The following is a 14,868-nucleotide window of genomic DNA, read 5'->3' as shown; positions in this document are numbered from 1 at the left end:
AACTTCTTAATCTCATCAGCCCACCTAACTTTCGGCCGCCCACGGAATCCAGTCCGTAACCCTGAATGACCATCGGTTATCTTCCCTCCTCATTACATGTCGTGCCCATGCCCCATTTCTTTTTCTTCATTTCAACTAAGATGTCATTAACTCGCCTTTGTTCCCTCACCCCAATCTGCTCTTTTTTTATACCTTAACGTTACACCCGTCATTCTTCCTTCCATAGCTCGTTGCGTCGTCCTCAATTTAAGTAGAACCCTTTTCGTAAGCCTCCAGGTGTCTGCCCCGTACGTGAGTACTGGTAAGACACAGCTGTTATACACTTTCCTCTTGAGGGATAATGGCAACCTGCTGTTCATGATCTCAGAATGCCTGCCAAACGCACCCCAGCCCATTCTTATTCTTCTGATTATTTCAGTCTCATTATCCGGATCCGCGGTCGCTACCTGCCCTAAGTAGATCTATTACCTTACCACTTCCAGTGCCTCGCTACCTATCGTAAACTGCTGTTCTCTTCCGAGACTGTTAAACATTACTTTAGTTTTCTGCAGATGAATTTTTAGACCCACCTTTCCGTTTTGCTTCTCCAGGTCACTGAGCATGCGTTTCAATTGGTCCCCTGAGTTACTGAGCAAGGCAATATCATCAGTGAATCGCAAGTTACTAAGGTATTCTCAATTAACTCTTATCCTCAATTCTTCCCAATCCAGGTCCCTCGATACCTCCTGTAAACACGCTGTGAATAGCATTGGAGAGGTCGCATCTCCCTGCCTGACACTTTTCTTTATTGGGATTTTGTCGCTTTCTTTATGGAAGACTACGGTGGCTGTGGAGTCGCTGTCTTACAGTATTTTTACATACGGCTCGTCTACACTCTGATTCCGTAATGCCTCCATGACTGCTGAGGTTTCGACCGAATCAAACGCTTTTTCGTAATCAATGAAAGCTATATATAAGGGTTGGTTATATTTCGCACGTTTCTCTATCAACTGATTGATAGTGTCAATATGGTCTATTGTTGAGTAGCCTTTACGGAATACTGCCTGGTCCTTTGGATGACAGAAGTCTAAGGTGTTCCTGATTCTATTTGCGATTACCTTAGTAAATACTTTGTAGGCAACGGACAGTAAGCTGATCGGTCTATAATTTTTCAAGTCTTTGGCGTCCCCTTTCTTATGGATTAGGATTATGTTAGCGTTCTTCCAAGATACCGATACGCTCGAGGTCATGAGGCACTGCGTATACAGGGTCGCCAGTTTTTGTGGAACAATCTGCCCACCATCCTTCAACAAATCTGCTGTTACCTGAACCTCCGCAGCTGCCTTCCCCCTTTGCATAGCTCCCAAGGCGTTCCTTACTTCTTCCGGCGTTACTTGTGGGATTTCAAATTCCTCTAGATTATTCTCTCTTCCATTATCGTCGTGGGTTCCACTGATACTGTACAAATACCTATAGAACTCCTCAGCCACTTGAATTATCTCATCCATATTAGTAGTGATATTGCCGGCTTTGTCTCTTAACGCATACATATTATTCTTGCCTATTCTTAGTTTCTTCTTCACTGCTTTTAGGCTTCATCTCTTCCTGAGAGCATGTTCAATTCTATCCATATAATAGTTCCTTATGTCAGCTGTCTTACGCTTGTTGATTAACTTCGAAAGTTCTGCCAGTTCTATTCTAGCTGTAGAGTTAGTGGCTTTCATACATTGGCGTTTCTTAATCATATCTTTTGTCTCCTGCGATAGCTGACTGGTATCTTGTCTAACGAAGCTACCACCGACTTCCATTGCACACTCCTTAATGATGCCCATAAGATTGCCGTTCATTGCTTCAACACTAAGGTCCTCTTCCTGAGTTAAAGCCGAATACCTGCTCTGTAGCTTGATCCGGAATTCCTCTAGTTTCCCTCTTACCGCTAACTTATTGATTGGCTTCTTATGTATCAGTTTCTTCCGATCCTTCCTTAAGTTTAGTCTAATTCGAGTCGTTACCATCCTATGGTCACTGCAGCGCACCTTGCCGAGCACGTCCACATCTTGTATGATGCCAGAGGTAGCGTAGAGTATGAAGCCTATTTCATTTCTAGTCTCGTCATTTGGGCTCCTCCACGTCCACTTTCGGCTATCCCGCCTGCGGAAGAAGGTAGTCATTATCCGCATATTATTCTGTTCTGCAAACTCTACTAATAAATCTTCCCTGCTATTCCTAGAGCCTATGCCATATTCCCCCACTGACTTGTCTCCAGCCTGCTTCTTGCCTACTCTGGCATTGAAGTCGGCCATCAGTATAGTGAATTTTGTTTTGATTTTACCCATCGCCGATTCCACGTCTTCATAGAAGCTTTCTACTTCGTGGTCATCATGACTGGCTGTAGGGGCGTAGACCTGTGCAACCTTCAATTTGTACCGCTTATTAAGTTTCACAACAAGACCTGCCACCCTCTCGTTAATGCTATAGAATTCCTGTATGTTACGAACTATATCCTTATTAATCAGGAATCCTACTCCTAGTTCTCGTCTCTCCGCTAAGCTTCGGTAGCACAGGACGTGCCCGCTTTTTAGCACTGTATATGCTTCTTTTGTCCTCCTAACCTCACTGAGCCCTATTATATCCCATTTACTACCCTCTGATTCCTCCAATAACACTTCTAGACTCGCCTCACTAGATAATGTTCTAACGTTAAACGTTGCCAGGTTCAGATTCTAGTGGCGGCCTGTCCGGAACCAGGGATTCTTAGCCTTCTCTGCTGCGTCGCAGGTCTGACCGCCGCCGTGGTCAGTTGCTTCGCGGCTGCTGGGGACTGAGGGCCGGGGTTTGATTGTTGTGTTCATATAGGAGGTTGTGGCCAAGTACTGCACCAGGGTGGCCGATCCTGCTCTGGTGAGAGAGTGCGTTACCGGTTGTGGTCACCGGGATCAGGCCGCACTCCAGGCCTGTTTATGCAATTTTATCAACACACGGAGGTTTTTTTTAATCTGGTGGAAAATTGCGCGGCACCGGGACTCGAACCACGGTCCTCTTGCACGCGAGGCGGATGCTCTACCTCTTCGCCACCGCAGGAGTTGTACGCCTCATTTAACCTACAGTGGTGCCTTCTTCGATCAGTCAAGGTCGACCAATCTGAGCTCGGTTAAACCGCACAGATGGCACTCAACTGGAGAAACCTGGTAGTTCATGACCTGCACATGAGTGACCATAAATAACAGAGGAGAAAAATAATTTACAGGTGTTTCATAAAAAAAATAAATACAAGCATGGCGGTGCAAATGAGTCGCGTTTCAGAGACGGCTCCCTCAGATTATTAAAAGTAATCGAGAGGAAAAGAAAACATCTGGTGACGAAACTCTGTAGCAGCGGCGGACAATAGGATTTGCGCGATAATCGCGAGAATGATTACTATCGAACAAAGCTTCACCTATCGACCTTGATTTTATTAACTATACATGAAGAACTTTGTAATTGCGATATTGAGGCCACTTTTCTTGTGCGTCGTTTCATTTTCTTTTTTGACAGCGCGCGAACAGAATAACCGGAACAGCAATGCCTTTCGCTGAATATATTTAGTCCGTATTTCATGACACTGGTGCAAAGCACAAAGATTTTAGCCAAAAAAAGTTATGAATAGGGTATTGGCTCACTTCAGCTTTAAAGAGAGGCTCCTTAAAGTCAACAAATAAGAAGTCAGTGAAATTTCGTTACATAATTACGTTACCGGAAACTACCGTGCGATACTTCACGTCCGCCGCTGCTAGAGCTGCAGTTCAGCAAAAGTGATCATCTCCAATCGCATTTAATAATCTGGCATCATCGTTGCAAGAAACGCGCGGTACATATACCAATAAGCGGTGATCGATAGACACTTGCACACGACGAATCTGTTCACCACGCGGCACTCGTCTCTTGCGCAGAGGCAATCAACGAGCCACACCGGTGCCGCTTCCAAAACATCACATGTAGGTTCGCGAGCTCGTCCCCTGAGAGAAAGCGCGCGGAAGCTGATCTCTAAAGGATTAATTACATTATGGGGCTTTACGTGCCAAAACCACGATCTGATTATGAGGCACGCCGCATTGGGGGGAACTTCGGAATAATTTGGGCCACCTGGGGTTCTGTAACGTGCACCTAAAATCTAAGTGCATGGGCCTTTTCGCAATTCGCCCCCCTTGCATTCAGCCCCCCACCTGCGACCTCGTGCTTAACAGCCACACACCATAGCCACTATGGATATATATATATATATATATATATATATATATATATATATATATATATATATATATATATATATATATATATATATATATATATATATATATATATATATATATATATATATATATATAAGTATTAACATTTCAAAAATGGTTGGCGATTTAAATTGCCGCTGCGCTTCCGAACGACCACCACAAAACAAAATTTAATTAGTGAAACTGCTGCACCCGAAGCGCTCGCTATAAGACTCATTCTGAGGGTCTTATAAATAAATAAATTAGAAAAGGACGCCGCTTTTTTGGAGCGCATGTTTGGTTCGGCGCAAGGAAGCGCAGCGTATAGATTCCGCAACTGCGAACTACCGCAGCTTCATTATGGTCAGATAACCCACGCGCCGTACAGGCAATTCGGCCGTCTTTTCGTATGCTTTTTATTAAAAAACTGTTTTCTAGAAAGTCACTTCTGAAGCAACATTTCTTACCGGCAAAGTAGCTATAAAATGTCGCAAATTTCTCCGTTACGTTATTAAAGAAAGGCTGCACGTCGCTAAATGGAACATTTCGTCGCTACAGACCGAAAAGTCGCTAAATTTAGCGACAATATTACTGCAATGGCAACTCGGCGACCCGGTCGATGGGCAACAGAGATGTATAGATGGAATCATATGATAGGTTCTGTCGACGCACTTCTGTTGTAATCGGAGACCCGTAGAAGATGATACGGTGACCGCGGTTAATTTAATTGTGCCGCTTCTGACAATCATGATCACAGCGAAGATCACATTCGGCGAGTTCCTGCAGCGCGGGCGCCGACGCCCCGGTCAATCCCCACGCGCTTCCGCGTAACAAGTCAATGTGCCACGCGAGATTCACGTCGGCTTCTAAAAAAATATAAATAAATATACAAAGCAATCTATACGCCACACCACCCACTGCGCACCCCCCCCCCCCCTTCACACACACATACACACCAGACACACTACGATCGAAGCTTGATTGCTTGACAAGCCCCCATTCCCAGAATCACACAGGCGTACGCTGGGTGCACACGTCAGGGGGATCGATTTCCAAAAGAACAAACCAAAAGTCTTGTGCAGAAAGGTCCATTGGAAGCCGAATCGGGGCACCGAACGGCAGCAGACGACAATGAAGAACAGAAGGCCCCGCGGGAACAAATCACCGTGTAACCTGCGTGCGCGAGCAGACGACCGTCATGCTGTGTAATGAGAGATGGAAATCTGCAGCATGCGTGCCCTGCGAACTATACGCGTACTCGGCGTATACTGTACTATATACTTCGGCCACTGGTGCGAGCCTGCATAGTCCACATGCGTTCTGCATGCAAGCGCATAGCGGCGGCGTCGAGCCCCGAAAATAGATTGCAATTCGACTCGGGTCCGCCCGGCGAGTGCGCTTTTGCTGTGTTCGCCATCGGGCAACGGTCCACGCCAGCTGCGGGTTCGGGTCTTTGGAACCTAATGATCGCAAAAGTGTAATAACGTCTGACGCATCGCACAGCTCGGGGGCTTAATGCGTGTGCGCTCTGAAATACTTTCCAGTCTGTGTGCACTCTACATGTGTTCCGTTATACCCGTTCTATTTATGGGCAACGTATACCACGATATTGGAATTGTTGATAGGAAGCATTAGGCTAAGCCCCAACTTCGAACTTACTGTTTCGGTTCTGAATGTTACATGCTCAAGCGCATAGGCGCCGACTAAGGGGGGGGGGGGGGAGGAGGTGTTCCGGGGCCCAAGCCACCTCCAGCGTTTCCCGGGGGGGGGGGGGATAAGGCAGAGCAGCCCACCCCCACCTGGCTATGCCGAAGCGTACCCTACACACACAATATATGTAAACAACTATCATGCACCAAGGTACAAAAATATGCAAATGCCAAGCTAGACAGAACCAAGGTGATGAATTCATAAACTAAATATTGGTGTTTTAATACCATAATTTGTAAAGATAACATAATGATGGTATCATAATCTGATGTGAAGTGGACGTATGCTTTAGCAATGAAAGGATTATGTCAGTAGCTAAGCAAAGTTTTTTGGCAACGCAAAAATGTGCATCCTTGTTGATAAAGCAGTGTTGTCTGGGGAGCGCTAGGAGGGTGCTTTGCGCGGTGTACAACACACACACACACACACACACACACACACACACACACACACACACACACACACACACACACACACACACACACACACACACACACACACACACACACACACACACAAACACACACACACACACACACAAATATATATATATATATATATATATATATATATATATATATATATATATATATATATATATATATATATATATATATATATATATAGAGAGAGAGAGAGAGAGAGAGAGAGGTGAAGGCCGGGGATGAGTGGTAGAACCTCCCATCCCTGAAATGAGTATATTTCTGGCTACGCCACTGGTCCTGCCGCTCACACAGAAGGAGCTGCAGGCGCGTCGCTGCCCCCCTTTTTATTTATTTTTATTTATTTTAAATACTTTCAAGGCCCGTAGGCACTACAGAAAGGGGTGGTACATATACACAGAAAAAGAATGCAGATCAATGAATAATATATTTGTTAGATGGCACGGAAAACAGCAGTCTTGAACCTCGATGAGTCTATAATAGTAGCGACCGATGTGGGGAGGTGGTTCCAGTCATTGCAGGTGCGAGGTAAAAAAGAGTAATAGTACGCGTTCGTGCGACAAAATGGCACGGAAACTTTATGAAGGTGATCGCTGCGGGATGAAATGTAGGAAGGAGGAGTAAGAAATTTTTCTTTTTATGCCGGGTTGTGGTAAATCTTGTGGAAAAGGCAGAGGCGACTGTATGCACGACCTACTGAAAGTTCCGGTATGTTAAGGGTTTGCTTCATGAGTGTTACGCTAGCAGGACGAGAGTAATTGGATAGAATAAAGCGTGACGCGCGGTTCTGAATGGCTTCGAGGGAGAGGGTTAGTGATACTTGAGGGGGATCCCAGATGGCGGAGGCATATTCTAATTTTGATCGAACAAGTGTTTTGTAGAGCGTCAGTTTTAAAGATGCAGGAACGGCGTAAAAGTTTCTGCGTAGATAGCCTAGCGTGCGATTAGCGTTAGAAGTTACAAATTCAACATGCTTGTGCCATGGTAGATTGTGAGTGATGTAAAGGCCGAGATACTTGTAAAAATGAACTTGACAGAGAGGAGCGCTATTCAGAAAATACATGCGTGTGTCAGCATTGTTAGAGCGGCGCTGAGGTGCCTACCTTGTAGCCACGTCTGCGCTCCTACAGCGAACACGTCCCAAGTAAACGTTTCTTTCCTCCTATAGGGGCTTCACTTTCCAGTTGGTAGCATCGTGTTGGAGCAACAAGTTCAGGTTCTCGATATAGGGAGCGGAAACTACGCAGACGAGAAGAGGGTTGGAAGCCTGCGAGGCGCGTCTCCGGTTGTCCATGTTCTCTTGCGTGTGTAACTTGAAGACAGCATTTGAACCTGAAGTGTTTTCCATTTATGTGTAAGTTTTTATTTTTCTGGCCGTATTTTTCCTCTGGCAGAAGTTTTCTTTCAAAGCAAACAGACTTGTTTCGTGTAGGTCTTCAACAATAGCGTCATAAATTAACATAAATTGTGACATCTTGTAAGTGAACCCTTGCAGAAAATTAGTGGTTGGCTCTCCACACACTAATTGAACACCTATGCATCCATCCTACTTTGAGCTACCTTCAACCATACAAATACAACTTCGCGTCTCTAACGGTGGGCGTTCATTACCTGGCTATTGTACTATGTTACTCTGCTTGTAATGATACGTCATATTTAGGTAACATCACAAGAAATAAACATTTGGGATTTTCGGGGCGGGAATTGACGTTGAAAATCGCAAAAGGTACGTGTAGGGATATACAGTTGGGTAATAGGAAAACAGTGTTTCAAGGAAAGGTCGCTTTGTTTAGTGTTTGAGGTATATGCAGTTTTGGCTAAGGGCAGGAGGTACGACAGCGCTGCCGTCCATCCTTCAGCCTACAAAAACAGAAATAGCACATTATTGCGAATCTACATAGGGAAAAAAATTAAACGCGATTAGACAACCCTAGTTAGTAGTGACACGAGCATATGCTCAAGAAATAAGGCGCGAGAGGGAAGAAGGGGAGTTCTTGACGTAACTATACTTTTTTTTTCTTTCACCTGTCTTCTTTCCTTCTTATGTCTCCCTTTCCTTACACAAAGCGGTCTGCCGCACTCCCTGCAAAAAGGTTCCAGTTTCGCCATAAAGTCGAAGGACCGATTACGATAGCAAATTATTTGGCAGCTATGCGAAGTAAGGTTAGCAGTGTTGTCGAACGTATAAATTGCAGTAAACACTCGCTTACCAACCTAATAACAAGCATGATGTCACCCAAGCGCAGATAAGCAAGAACAGATCTCACTCGATCACCCTGGGCACTACTCAGAATGCTGGAGCGATCAAGAGCGGCATCAGCGGGCAGGGAATGCTCCGTGATGCCTCTATAGCTTCAACGCATCTTCGGAACTACGACATTACGCGACGTATAACGCTTTCACGCGTACAGCATACGGGGCCGCGGGGCGCGATAGGATCTTATCGTACTCGGACTTCATGCGGAACATCACGGCGACGGCGATGGCAGGAATTTGCCTGGAGTGTTCTCATGATTGCTATCGCGATAAAAGAAAGCGTCTCTTGTTCTCTCCAATCACTCTATGTCTGTCATTTTTCTTTCTGTCGCAACCTGTCGTCAGGATGATCTGTGTTCCTCAAACTTACCAAATGAGGACATCAATAAAAGACAGCATTTGTATTTTCCGTTGCGTCATCCTTCCGTTATTTAAAAAAAATAACGAAAAGACGAGAGTGGTAGGTACTATATATAGGCTGCGTGCTCAAGGGCGCTCAAAGCGCAGCACTGGAGATACTACACTTAATGAATGTTTGTACATGAGCGAAGCCGAAATAGTAACGTCTCAGTTCTCGGCCTACGGCCATCTCTAGGGATACAACTCGCGCGGAGCAAGAAGCGTCGGCGAATCACTGCGGCCCGAAACGGCCCTGTAACAATGGGGCCTCATTAGGGGTGACACAGCACGACGCAGAGGAGTAGCGCTGCGGTACGCCGAGACAGAAAGAATAGGGCACGGTTGCAACGGCTGATTGCGGGCTTCGTGTGACGCTGCCCGACAGCGTGTGCGCACGCTCGCCGTTGTCGTACTTGGGCAACGTAGTCGTCGTTAAAGGACCCTTCTTTTTTGCGGAACAATCGCTGGCCGCGTCTTCCTCCCCCGGTTGGAAGAAGAGCCAGGCGGACGTCAAGACGAGACGCGTCAGCTTAAATGTCACCGGGTTGCTTCGAAATGCTTCCGCGTTTCCGTGGGAGCCCCCAGAAACTTTGAGCACTGTTGTTTCCGAGACAGTTGTACGCGTATTTACTAGCTTTTGCATCACATCGTATCGATTTATGTCTGTCTGTCTGTGAATGTGTGTCAGTGTTTGTCTGTCTGTCTGTCTGTCTGTCTGTCTGTCTGTCTGTCTGTCTGTCTGTCTGTCTGTCTGTCTGTCTGTCTGTCTGTGTCTGTCTGTCTGTCTGTCTGTCTGTCTGTCTGTCTGTCTGTCTGTCTGTCTGTCTGTCTGTCTGTCTGTCTGTCTGTCTGTCTGTCCGTGTCTGTCTGTGTCTGTCTGTCTGTCTGTCTGTCTGTCTGTGTCTGTCTGTCTGTCTGTCTGTCTGTCTGTCTGTCTGTCTGTCTGTCTGTCTCCCGATGAAAATATTTGTTAATGCATGCTTCATTAACTGCGGCGCATCGTATATGGATGTTGATGGAGATGACAGTTGTCACGTTAACATGAAGAAAGATGTTGTCTTGAAGCTAGTGATTAATTTGCCTGAGAAAGCTCATGCTAATCAAAAATTAGTTTAACTGGCTGAGGAGGACTTAAGATTAAGCTTAAATATAAAAATGCCAACTAATTTTAAATGTCTTGCGTCTTGAGGACGTGTCAACGACTTTACCCTTAAAGCGTTTATCAGCAAAATTGCATGCCAGCTGAACAGCGAGAGAACGTTGTCATGCAACAAAGAATGCAATAAATAAATAGTTGCTTTCCTCGACATAATATTACAATGACGTAGTGTATCAGTTTTTTTCAACAATAATAATAATAATATTGAAACTGTCTTGACGTCCTACCAAATCAGGGCGATAAACATTCATAAGATAATATTTGGGGTTTTACGTGCCAAAACCACTTTCTGATTATGAGGCACGCCGTAGTGGAGGACTCCGGAAATTTTGACCACCTGGGGTTCTTTAACGTGCACCTAAATCTAAGCACACGGGTGTTTTCGCATTTCACCCCCATCGAAATGCGGCCGCCGTGGCCGGGATTCGATCCCGCGACCTCGTGCTCAGCAGCCCAACACCATAGCCACTGAGCAACCACGGCGGGTGACATTCATAAGATCAGAACTATCTTATGCCTCCCTTCTACACCTCTCCCATCGCACGTTAGCAAACTGGATATTGGGATCGGCTTAACTACCCGGTCTTTCCCTTTGTTTACATCTCTCCATCTCTTGCCGACAACCTGTGTGTAAAGAAGGTGAGCGTATTGTTCATCACACTCCTCGTGGCACGCTTCCGTCTGTGTCGTACTCTATGTTTAGCGTTCCAAAAGAGCGCGGTAAAAAAGCTAAGAACGTTTGCCATGGCCCATAAAGCATGTAACTAACGTAGAACATCCCCGCAATCAATACGAGTGTCCCTTTTGCTCCATTCTGTTTGATTATAAATGGTAACAAGTACATCATCGACTAAATGGTGTGCTCGCAGCACACAACCATTAGGCGTACGATCAATGATTATGAAGTGTTTAGTTGTTTTCAGGTGAGGAAGCGTGCAAACGTAAACTGCCTGCAAACTGTTGTGGTTTCCAGGATGAGGCATTGCATATGTATAACGGTGCGAATCCGCCTACCTTGTGCTGCTAACATGTACAGATTGCAGCCCGGCTACTACGTTAAAAATGTAATAAAAGTAAGGGTCATCAAAAAGGCCCTACTTTTGTTCGGCACAATCAGTGAAGCTAGGGTAATTAATGATCTTAGTATAGGGGTACATATAGGCATACAACTATTCTGTACATATATTTATAACATAGCGGAATGAACTGTTCTTTTTCACTTAAATGTAGACATAATCAGGAAAAAGGAGATGAAAGTGTACGAAAAGACAACCCGCCGCAGGAAGGAGCCGAACCCTCAGCTTCCGCATTGCGCGTGCGGTGCTCTATCGGTGAGCTACCACGGCGGCAGTCGTGTCTTTTGGGGTGTTTGTGCATGTGTGATGCATCTAACCGCAGGGTTTGTTAGCCAGCGCCACTTATAGCCCTGGTGGCGGATCTGGAACACGCTTTCAAAACACCCAGGCGTCATTTAGTACCGGGAACTTTGCAGCAGGCAAATGGGGCCGAATAAATTCCCGTGTGCTACCTCATAAAATCGAGACTGCCATAAAAAGACAAAAAAAAAAACGAAGAGAGAGAGAGAGAGAGAGAGAAGAACAAGTAGAAGGTGCAACGTCTTATAAACATACATTCGTGGCAAAAGAGGGTCGAGGACACAGGTGCGCAATCATGTTTCGAAGAGATCGACGTACGCGAGGAGGTTGCCAAGCGAGCCTTGTGAAACTCGTGTGCCTCTACCGGTGCGTGCGCAGTTCTCGTCGTGATGCACGCAGCGACGGTGGTCGTCGCGACAGGTGCCTTGGCCTGCGCGATACGAAGGCGCTAAAAGGCGTGTGCCGGGTGTGTCCTCGAACAACTCGGGAGCTGTCCCGAAGCGCCGCGTTTGGCGGTCGTCACGCGCTACTTGCGCCACTCAATACGCGTCGCAAACAGACGGCGACCGTCGAGCAGCGCGCGAGGCGCATACCGCGCTGTCACTGGCTGTCACCAGCTTGTTGGTCGGCGCGCTGGCGCGCAAGGAACGCGCCCCGTGTGTGCGGTAGTGCTGGTGGCGGTAAACTTTATCGAAAAAGGGGGGGGGGAGGGGGAAGGGCGGAGGTGGCTGAGGGATTGGGCTGAAGTAAGGACCTGGGCCTGCTTGGCCTTCCCCGCCCAGTACACCAGTTCAAGCTGTCGTCGGCTGCGAGGTGTTGCCACAGAGCGGTGACTGTATATCCAGGCTCTACAGCTTTCGCGTAGGCTCGGGCTTGGAAAAGTATATGGAGTATTTCCTTGCAGAAGGAATCCGCGAAGTATGGTGTTTGCGTCTTTATTTCTGTCTGCGACTGGTTTCTGTTATTGCGAAACAATAAGAGAAGCATGGAAAAGATGCAATTTCTTAGCGCGGCCCGCGCAAGAGGCCACGTTTCCACCAGAAAGCTCGCCTTCGTGCATAGCGTTCGCCGCCAGCGTTTGCTGGTAAACATTACGGTTACATAAGGTGCAGTTGCAGGGAAGCGTAAGAAGCATGCAGTCAGCGATATTTGAATGCTATCGCATTGCGCTCTTAAAGGGGAAGCTTAAGCGTCCTCCAGTTTTTTACAGCGAAGCTGTATAGCTCTACATTCGCAATGCGTCTGTAGTGTCCGTAGGCTAACACTCGGGAGGCGCGGGCCGCGTGCGCCGCCGGGATCCTTGCAGCACCAGCAGATGGCGCTCGCCGCCGCGCATCCGCGGCAGCGGCGGCGCCGGCCATGCGGAGGAAAGAAGAAAAAAGAACCAGAAATCTCGCCTTCGCGCATAGTGTTAGCCGCAAACGTTTCCCGGTAAAGATTACGGTTGCAAAAGTTGCAGTTGCCGTGAAGCGGCCCCTGTAGCATATACGAAGCAGCGAGTGACGTAACTACACCTCGGTAGTTACGTCACTTAGTTAGAAGAACCCGCCTAACAATTGATTTGTGTTGTAACAGTGCTATGGCAAGGTCACCTATAGTGAGGATTCTTGAAGAGCAGCGTGCATTCGAGGCGCGGTGAAAGTGTGGTTAAGTGCATTTCTCTTCTCTCTGGTCCATTTCTTGTAGGTGCACGAAGTGCCGGCACGAGGTGGATGCACTAAGTGGATGCATGAAGGGATTAATAAGGATATAGCTGGTAACGTACAGTAATTTTATAACAACAACTAAATGGTGGTAGATCTTGTTGTGAAACTTAATAAGAGGTACAAATTGAAAGACATACAGGTCTACGTCCATACACACAATCATGATGTCCAGAAATTCGAAAGCTTCTATGAAGACGTGGAATCGGCGATGGGTAAAGTCAAAACGAAATAAACTATACTGATGGGTGACTTCAATTCCAGGGTAGGCAAGAAGCAGGCTGGAGACAAGCCAGTGGGAGAATATGGCATATGTTCTAGGAATAGCAGGGGAGCGTTATTAGCAGAGTCTGCAGAACGGAATAATATGCGGTTAATGAACACCTTCTTTCTTCCGCAAGCGGAATAGCCGAAAGTGGACGTGAAGGAGCCCGAATGGCGAGACTAGAAATGAAACAGACTTCATACTCTGCGCTAACCCTGGCATCATGCAAGCTGTGGACGTGCTCGGCAAGGTGCGCTGCAGTGACCATAGGATGGCAAGAACTCGAATCAGTCTAGACTTGAGGAGGGAATGGAAGAAACTGGTACAGAAGAAGCCAATCAATGAGTTAGCGGTAAGATGGAAAATATAGGAACTCCGGATCAAGCTACAGAACAGGTATTCGGCTTTAACTCAGGAAGAGGACCTTAGTGTTGAAGCAATGAACGACAATCTTATGGGCATCATTAAGGAGTGTGCGATGGAAGTCGGTGGTAACTTCGTTAGACAGGATACCAGTAAACTTTTGCAGGAGACGAAAGATCTGATCAAGAAACGCCAATGTATGAAAGCCACTAACCCTACAGCTAGAATAGAACTGGCAGAACTTTCTAAGTTAATCAACAAGCGTAAGACAGCTGACATAAGGAACTATAATATGGACAGAATTGAACATGCTCTCAGGAACGGAGGAGGCCTAAAAGCAGTGCAGAAGAAACTAGGAATTGGCAAGAATCAGGTGTACGCGTTAAAAGACAAAGCCGACAATATCATTGCTAATATGGATGAGATAGTTCAAGTGGCTGAAGAGTTTTATAGAGATTTATACAGGTACAGTGGCACCCACGACGATAATGGAACAGGGAATAGTCTAGAGGAATTTGACATCCCACAGCTAACGCCGGAAGAAGTAAAGAAAGCCTTGGGAGCTATGCAAAGGGGGAAGGCAGCTGGGGAGCATCAGGTAAAAGCAGATTTGTTGAAGGATGGTGGGCAGATTGTTCTACAAAAACTGGCCACCCTGTATACGCAATGCCTCATGACTTCGAGTGTACCGGTATCTTGGAAGAACGCCAACATAATCTTAATCCATAAGAAAGGGGACGCCAAAGACTTGAAAAATTATATACCGGTCAGCTTACTGTCCCTCGCCTACAAAGTATTTACTAAGGTAATCGCAAATAGAATCAGGAACACCTTAGACTTCTGTCAACCAAAGGACCAGGCAGGATTTCGTAAAGGCTATTCAACAATAGACCATATTCACACTATCAATCAGGTGATAGAGAAATGTACGGAATATAAACAACCCTTATATATAGCTTTCATTGATT

At 46.3% G+C, this 14,868-nt stretch overlaps 1 protein-coding gene across 1 annotated transcript in view; it reads right to left on the bottom strand.

The window, feature by feature from the left end:
- Positions 1-11,995, bottom strand: part of Tmtc2 (Transmembrane O-mannosyltransferase targeting cadherins 2) — a 376,982-nt gene extending 364,987 nt beyond the window's left edge. The window contains exon 1 of the mRNA XM_075684664.1: positions 11,888-11,995. The gene's annotated coding sequence lies outside the window, so the exon portion shown is untranslated. The remainder of the gene's footprint in view (positions 1-11,887) is intronic.
- Positions 11,996-14,868: the final 2,873 nt, after the last annotated feature.

This window comes from Dermacentor variabilis, chromosome 3 (genome assembly GCF_050947875.1).
Source record: "Dermacentor variabilis isolate Ectoservices chromosome 3, ASM5094787v1, whole genome shotgun sequence".
NCBI lineage: Eukaryota > Metazoa > Arthropoda > Arachnida > Ixodida > Ixodidae > Dermacentor > Dermacentor variabilis.
The sequence above is the reverse complement of the archived record's forward strand: the minus strand, read 5'-3'. Positions and strand labels throughout refer to the sequence as shown.